Raw genomic sequence first — 9,352 nt, 5'->3', positions numbered from 1 at the left:
TAGACACACCACCTGTAACCATACCATATGTACCCACACCACCTATAGCTCTGCCCACACCCATAACATCCTTACGCGGGTATAATTTCGGCTTCCCCGGTTATTGGCCGTTTCATTTTTCGAAATATAGTCATGGTGATTCCCGACCAGGATCAGCAAGTCAGATTAGTACTACGGTGCCAGCTCCAGCGAATAAGAAGAAACAACGGAAGCCTTAGGCAGGAGACCGGAGACTCAAACACTGTCGTAATACTACTTCCACCTAAAACGATTTCCCATACCGATTGACAATCAAAAGTAACCAAAGTAATCCGGTGATGGAGTTTATACAATCTGTTAAATAAAGTTCAGTTTTACAATCAGTTTCAACTTTCTATCGATATTTTAATCTCTGGGCTTTGCCCGCTTATTGAATCTTCTATCTGGGCTTCGCCCACAGAGATTGCATGAATATGTCGAGAATTGTACCATCAGCAAAGATAAGATTAGAGTACCGACACTAGAAAGATTAGAGTACTGTATTGTACTGTATCTTCGTCAAAATATCTATACATAAGGAAGACACCATTGATCGTGTAAACCAAAAAAGAACTTACTTCGCATTGATTAATTAGACGCCAAAAACTAAAAAGAGATGGGATGTGCAAGTATACAAGGGTGTTTCCCACTAAGTTAAATCTTGTTGTAGAGACTGACACTTTCGATTCTCCATAAACATTCTTTCCGTAGAGGTGAATCCGTAAATATTGCTTTAATAAAGTTCTCCACCTGCAAGAATATATCCAAAGTTTGTGAATGGCAATTGGGAATAAACACTACAAGGGCAAAAAATTTAATAAATGAAATGATTGAAAAAATCTGAATTAATACCTCAGATGGTGTGAAACCACAACTAACCAGTTCTCCACATTCCCAAGATGCTGTAATGGTTTTTAAAGACATGTCTAGTAAATCTGAAAAGAAAAAAAAGTTTCAGTTCATGAACTACGACCGCAGTATCAAGATCAATTATTAATCAAAATACGGAGATCAGACCTGCTAGCTTGCGGAGTTTACGTAAAGAAGGAATAAGCACATCTAGCGGATCAGGTATAGCAGCATCCTGTGAATTCTCATTCTCATTTACAGAAATTACAGATTCAAATACAGATGTGAGATTCTCGAGCGTCAAATAGATTAATCTCTGAAGCTGAAATGAGATCAGGAGCTTTTAGTTCAAACAACACAGAATGAAGTATATGACTTTATACTCCGTAATTGGGCTCACATCTAGATGACTCGTGTTCTTCTTATTTCTTATGAGGATAATCTCCTCTCCGTGAAGACCACACTCATGAATAATTCATTGTTCTAAAACTAGGTTTCAACCAAGTGTGCACGCCTGCTTTTCAAGTACTGCATGCTCTGAAAAGCGTTCACATGCTTTTCAGAGAATTGACAGGCTTGGAAAAGCAGGCTCATTTTCTTGGAAAAGTAACTACCCAAAATTGTACAAGTATTTTGAGAAATACCTTAGCAGTGCATGCCATGTGACCGTTAAAATTAACACCATTTACACCTCATTGTTTGATAGATAATAAACTGCTAAAACATCCACTTAACCACATATCATCGATCAACTAATGGCTGGTCTAAAAATAAGATACGACTCCAGGGGATCACGCTTACGAAAATAAAATAAAAAGTAAAACTTAGAGCGCATCTCCGATGTGGGCCCACAGAGTAACGAACAAGATACAGAAATATATGTTCAATAGCTTTCTAAGGACACTAAAGATCCAAGACAAACCTGTAACGTCTCTTCCGCTGCCATATCATCCAAAAGAAGTATGTCTTTCGCAATTATAGAAAAGACAAAATCTAGAACACTGGACATACTACTCTTGTAAGTTGACTGTAGCAGAAGTGGCTCCCATATCACTTTCTCAAGGATGAAAACAACCTGATCATGATGTGTTCAGCCATCAAAAAAATTTCCTTGTAATAACCTCTGAATGGAAACTTGTGGAACTACTAATTGCAAATCTAGGGAATATCTCAATAGCTACCTGATCTATACTAGACTTTGCCAATTCGTATTGTTGCATTTGATGTGTATTCTGGAACCCATCAGCCCCATCTATTGCCTGACACATCAGACGTTAATTTGAGTCATGAATGGAGCATGAACTCACAAATAATATAAACTATAAAACAAAACAACAAAATATGAAAACCTTTACCTTTTCCAAGTTCATGCAAACTAGTTGGATTTGTTTATGGAGTATTTCATCTGCCATTTGATGAAACCTTGGTGCGATATCAATAAACACAGCCTGTTCTTTGATATAACTGGGAAAATCTGGGCGATACTGAAAAACTAAAGTACAAGATAAGTTTTCATCCAAAAATGTTCATGAAATTTCAAGATCTCAGATTTTGGATTCAAATTACTTTTAACAGCTCGTTCGGTTGAGAGAATTAGAATCCTAGGAATTCAATTATGGGGTAATCCAATTCCTGGAATTGGATTCCAAGGAATTTGATTCCAATCCAAAAATTTCATGTTCGGTTGAGATAATTCAATAACCTTTGTTTTTAGCCCGAATCCAATTCCATTACATCATTGGACCAATGCAATGGAAAACTATCATTTTGGAGGGAATTGGATTATTAGGAATTAAAATTCCCAATTACATAGAGTTCATTTGCACCGTTCGGTTCAAGGAATTGGACGCATTCCCTAGGAATTGGATTCCAGGGAATGCAATTCCTTGAAACCAACGGGCTGTAAGTTTTTAACATTTCCAGAAGTTCAACATGGACGTAATTTTTCTAATTTGCATCTGATAAAAGTCCTTTAATATGTCATATGACAACAAAGAATTTAACACAATAATATAAAACATGAACAATAGTGTTGAGTGATGATAAGTGGTAAGATATACCTCAAATGCAAGCCCAAGAACCTCCTGAGCAAGGAAGAGACAATCATTGTGCACGAGCGCAGCAATTTGGGTGACGTTACCAAGCTGCTTCTCTAGCTACAGTTGTAAGAGAAAAGCAAACTATAAGCCTAACTAATGTATATCGCGGTAATACATGACTAGCATCAAATGTATTGTCAATTAAAATATGCTTTTACCCAAGCGAAGTTTCATTCAGAATATTCACTAACTAACTAACCATCATTCAGCGACTGATATGATTGTAGGCTACTTCACAAGATGCAGATTTCTTTTAATCTCCAAGATACAAGTATCAAAAAGCTTTTTGAAGATATAAACAGAATGGAAATGCTTTGTTATGGCTCTCACTAATGAGTACAACTATGGAAACACCACTAAATTTGCCTTTTCCAACTCTTTCCATAATATGGAAAATGGGGAAAAGCAAAAAAAATATCATTTTGATGAGTAATTAGAGGCATGGCGTTTGTATACATACCTTCACAGGCATGATTGCTTCATACAGAAATAAAGCATCTCTAGCAGCATGATAGAATTCCACGGCTACTCTTGCAGATGAGAGACAAGCATCCTACATGATTCAAAGCTTATATCAATCACATGATCCTCAAACATATATATATATATATATAATTGCAAAGGGAACTATGATAACTTGACTTTTGATGAGCAAAGGGATTTATTTCATACAAGAGTCTAGTGTGAAGCTAATATCCAACAACCATAGTTCATTACTAATTAAGATGAAAAAATAACAGATTCTTGATGAGTTAAGTTACTGGTATGGCACAATTGCAGAAAAATCACCTGAAGCGCTTGATGCACTAGTTCCATAAGTTGAGATGCTGCTTTAGAGATAATACACCTATCTGGAAGAAAAAGCAAGCCGACAGGATTCTCAGAAATTATTCCAGCAACTTCATGAGCCTTGAGACTAGGACGCCTAAACGTGTAGTCCTGCAATAACAATAATTAATCAATCCTTAAGCTCTCAAGCTAAGTTATTTAATCCTGAATAAAATCGTGAAGCGTTTTTTTTTTTTTTTTTTTTTGTGGGGATATCACATGTCGGATGGTGAATCAGTGATCCATGGTTGATTTTCTTAAAACAAAAATATGACATCCTAATGTTTAGTATACGTTGCACAGTAGCAGTTTACCATTTTAATAACCTAATTATGTACAAGATCAAGTGATCAACTAAAACATTCATATCATTTTAACATCTAATCCTGAATGAAAGAGAACTGATATTAATGGTTATTCTCTGTGATTTAAAAAACCATATAATTTGCATATAAGTAAGTAGTAACAGACCAGAATAGTGGATAGCCAAACTGTAAGCAAGGTTGTTGAGGTCAACTCTAACTGCACATAGTAAATTTTCGTGACTTGAGGAAAAATAGGTAATCCAGACTGAGTTGACCAGTGACTTGTTGAATTGGTTGAAAAATAGGTAATCCAAATCGAAACAGCGAAAAAGTGAGTTGAACGAAACAGCATGCCCTCAAGTGAATAGATCGTACGAAATAACATTTGTGTCATACTCACTGAAGGATTGGAGGAATCAAAAAGAAGAGGTAAGTTTCTGGCATTTGCCAAAATTTCCTTTTTCTTCCTTGCTGCAAAGTGAACTTCGACATTTTGGACAAAACTGCTCAACTTTTCATCCTATTTATCAGTTGCGGAAATGAACATCAGATCCTTCAAAGTAGCTTCAAATTTGGTTGTAAGTTCTATGATCTTCTGAAACTCTGCGAGTTTTGAAGCATCATCGGGAACGGCCTGAAATGACCACTTTGAAATGTTATTTGGATGCACTCAAATCCGTAACAATCTCATTTAATTTAACATATGGTCATGCGTTACTTAAACTAATACATACATGGCAATATAGCATACCAACAAAATATGAAGCGCATACCACACAAACAAAATTAGCACATCAAAGCATATAATTGACACGCAAACCAAGCTTATGAATCGATAAAGTACAACCAGAAGCTAAGGAGATAACATCTTACTCAGTCAGGGATTTTTTCTTTCCATTTGAAGCACAAAGTTGAGTGAAGAATATCATTTTGGATAGCATCAAACTCATGTTGTTATTAACTCATAAAAAGTGGTCGATGGGCCAATTTAATAATAATTACATAAGCAATTACGATCATAGTATGCTATTGCTAGCCAATTAGTGCTTGCTTTGAGATTATTATCTCCTAGCCGTTTCCGTTAGTTATAACTTATAACTTAGTATATATATGATGTAAGATCCCAGCATGGTAGAACCAGTATATTTCACAGACGAAAGATTAACAAATGCAAAACACAGACGAAAGATTTAATGGGTCTAAGAGTCCAACAAAAGAAGGTAAAATCATACCTTGGAAAGGAATTTGGAAATAACCAGATCTGAAATCCTTGGCCATGCCAGTCTTCCAAAACACATCATCCATCTACCATTTTGGAAGCATACTGTTTTGTGGATAAAACTTATAGCTTGAATTAGCCTAGAATAAATGTTTGTGCTTTCAACCTGCAGATAGTTAAATAAGATCAACATGGCAGCATATCTAAAGGATAAAACATGTGTTATTTGGTAATACGTTATCAGCAACATGTTGGGATAGTTCTATTATTCAAGATGAAAACTAAACAAATAGATATCAGAAGAAATACTGGAGTACTGCAGTGGTTACAAATCCGTGGTCAGTTGGCCAGTGGTGATCATAAACTGTCATAATGGATCTAAGATTTATGTAAAAACGGTTTAATGAAAAAGTACTGAACGCAAGGTAGCTTAAAAAGCTTTAGCGCTAGAATATGAAATTCAGATATCAGAATATTAGTCCAGAATTAATGAGCATGCCGCTTGGATCCCCTAAAAAAGATCATTTCTTAAGTTCAAGGAAATGGGCTAGAAACAGAATGACTTGCTGTTAAAAAAAAAAGTGGAGTTAGCTCTTAAAAGTTACAAACTCTTAAGATAATAGAGAGACTAACGAACAAATGTGAACCGATAAGATAACACAATGTAGTGAAAAGACGTGACAGATCCCTAAACAAATGACAGGAACATTTCTAAAACTACTGTTTCGGGTGCTAGTGGGGAACTGGAAATCACAAATCCCATTTATAAACATTTAGTAAAACAAATGTCCAACATGTCTTAACATTTAAAAGAAAAACTACAGCATTGCTATTGCGACATTGTCATAGGAAGTATATTTCCCTGCTTCTATTACTACTTATAAGGTTTTTAGTCTTCAACTGAAGGAACAAAATGGTGCGGAACTTAAGTTCCTCTACTGCCTTTGAGTTAAAGAACATACCTTAGAATCAGAAGACGAAACTAGACTGAGAATTGCCTCATCCATTTGTTCCGAGTTAGGAAGTAATTCTTCTACGAGATCAAAATTACACCCATCATTTACTATTGGAATTATAATGTATTTGACCATTAAGTCCGCCACCTTAGCAAGCCCATAATGGAGTACTCCTGCAACCTGCACATCACAAAACCACAAACACGAAAAATTGAGCACGAAATCGCAACAAAATTGATACAGGTGCCACAACCCACAATGTATAAACTAAGAAATCAAAGGGCAAACGCATACCGACCTCCATTGCTGTCAAAACCATTCGAAGCTCTACATCTTTCATCTTCTCAATACTCAACTTAAACACAATTCTTAATCTACCATTTCCAGAATCAAAACGTATCCCATTACCCAAAACCCTAACACAAACCTCTTGAAACTCATCAAAACAATCAAACCACTCCTTCCTCAACAACTGAAAAACAACCGGTTCTCTCTTACCACCACCAACCTCCTTTCCATCACCATCCACGATCAACAAATCCTTCTTCAAATCTCTCAACAATTCCGCCGCATTAATCAATTCCCCAACCTTTAAATCCTCCCTAACCAATTTCAATCTCTCCACCAAATTCACAATAATCTTCACCAAACTCAACAACTCTTTCTTCTCCTTCAAATCTTTCCTTACACTACAAATCTCCCTCGATGCATCCCTGATTTCGACATCGATATTACTGTCAGATAGAAGTCGAACGACATTAGATAGGTCTGCTGAGATTTCTTCAGTCTTGGAAATGGAATCGGAACAAGAAGTGAAGATTTGAGAGAATTCGGCTTGGTGGGAGAGAATGTAGTCTTTTACTTTCTGTTTTATGTGGAGAGATCGAATTTGTAAACGATCAATGAGAAGATGAAGATCTGGAGCTGATAGTGGAGATGATTCTTCAATGTCTTGTGTTGATAGAAGTTCTCGTACATCAATTGATCCGAGTAGAACATCCATTTTTTTTTTTGCAGTGGAGCTGAAAAAAATTTAGGTCACAGCCAAAAAGAAAAAGAGACGGGAGAAACTAGAAAGAACTGGTCAAGTTCAGAAGTGGGTTTTCAGAGGGTGTTTGGTAAAAGTGGAGGAGTAACTTATATTTTGGAGTAGTTTTTCTTTTCTTCATTACTGCTCTCTGAAACGGCATCTCCTAGAACAAAAATGGTTACCTACCTCCAATCCAAAGAAAACCGTAACAATGGCCAAGTCTTATGGCCTTCCATTGGAGGGCCACGTGAACTAGAATTATCTACTTAATTCTTATGGTAATTCTAATATGGTATTTAGATGCGCTGAACAATTTTTCATGGTCGTGTTGTATATGGAACAACACAAACATCTCAGCCGTCGGATCAAAAAATAATTCAATCTGCTGAACCAAACAACGAAAAATTAACTTTTTCTGCGCTGAACCATTCAGCGAAACTATCTCGCTACTAATTGGAATCCAAGATATATCTGGAAAGAGAAGTAGTGTTATGGTGGGTTTGTTTGCGGAATTCATGATTTCTAGGATTTGTAATCCCGTGGGAGTACAAATTCTGGGATTTATATAAATCCCTTCGTGTGTTTGGTAACTCATTTAAAATTCCTCGGATTCATAGAGTTGTCTTGTTTTAAAATCCATATATTGTTTGGTATTACCCTCAGAATCTTAAAATTGTGTATATATGAGATTTAAAGTTAAAAAAATGGGTCCATAAATCCCTTAATAAGTTTCCCAGCAAATCTTAGGGAGGAGGGGTCGGACTCCATATGGAGGATTTGCTGGAAAATGATTCCCATGGGAAACGTGATTACATGGATTTGGACAACCAAACATATCGAAGGAAACATAATTCCACCAAATCCCATAAACCCATAAATCCCACTTTTAAAATTATACATCCAAACCTACCATTAAAGAATAAGCAGCGTTATTGTTATGATGGGACTAAATATTATGGATGTGAAGGTGTGAAGACAATAAAACCATACCATTGTGTGCTAGAAAAAAAAATCAAAACCATTGTTGTGATGGGACTGAATCTTATGGATGTGAAGATGTGAAGACAGTAAATCCATATCATTGGTTGTGAAGATGTGAAGACAGTAAAAGAAACAAGATAACACTACTTACGTATAGAAGTTGCAACTTGTTGAGGATGTTTAGTGCAAATAAAAAAATAATTTTAGTTTATTTTTCCTTTTACTGTACAATCAACTAGGTTAAGATAAATAAATCAAAACCAAAACAAAACAAACAAAAAAATAGACAAAAATTTAGGACAGAGAAACTATCTAAAATAGACTTTCCTACTTTTTATATTTTATCATATCAAATTCATGACTAAATTTATTCGAATACAGGCGCAAACTTTGGTTAGAATATAGACTAGCAAGCCTATGTGCAACACAATTAGTTTCCCTACATGTAGTAACGACTAATTTCCTTATTCACAAAAAACTCCAACACACAACAAATTCTCCTCCAGATCTCGAATAAATTCCTAGGGGATTTAGAATCCAACATCTAAAGCAAGAAATGGATTGCCTTGAAATCAACTTCAAGTGTAATTTTTAACCTTATGAAGCTCATGAGAAGTAACTGAAATAGATTAACAACCGTCATAGGTACAGTCAACCACATCACCATGATTGTTTCTTAAAACAACCTCATAACCGGCGGTAGAATCCCTCATAGATTTTCTCGAGTTTATCATAATATCTCCACATCCAGGACAGATCACCAAATTATAGTTTCCAGTCGATAAAAAACCAATTAACCTCTGGGTATCACTAATGTTTATATAATAAGCACTTAGCTTAAGCTGAATACCATGAGGCTAACCTCAAGGGTAAAACATTTATTGGTGTATTGTTCATTTCCCTCAAAATCTGAATACAAACCCCCGTAAAAAACATATTTTTAGATAGAGTTAACCAAATCATTGCTAGCAATATGAGCAGTGTGCATCACATTTTAATCGCCCAGTAAAAAGAAAATATGAGCTCTTACAAAAGGGATAGTCGTGAAAAATGATCTTAAAATTCAT

General features: G+C 35.7%; 1 pseudogene; it reads right to left on the bottom strand.

Annotated features, from left to right (window-relative positions):
• Positions 1 to 298: 298 nt before the first annotated feature.
• LOC113355514 lies at positions 299 to 7,372 on the bottom strand (annotated as a pseudogene).
• Positions 7,373 to 9,352: the final 1,980 nt, after the last annotated feature.

This window comes from Papaver somniferum, chromosome 3, assembly GCF_003573695.1.
Source record: "Papaver somniferum cultivar HN1 chromosome 3, ASM357369v1, whole genome shotgun sequence".
Taxonomy (NCBI): domain Eukaryota; kingdom Viridiplantae; phylum Streptophyta; class Magnoliopsida; order Ranunculales; family Papaveraceae; genus Papaver; species Papaver somniferum.
This window is presented reverse-complemented; position numbering and strand designations above follow the sequence as displayed.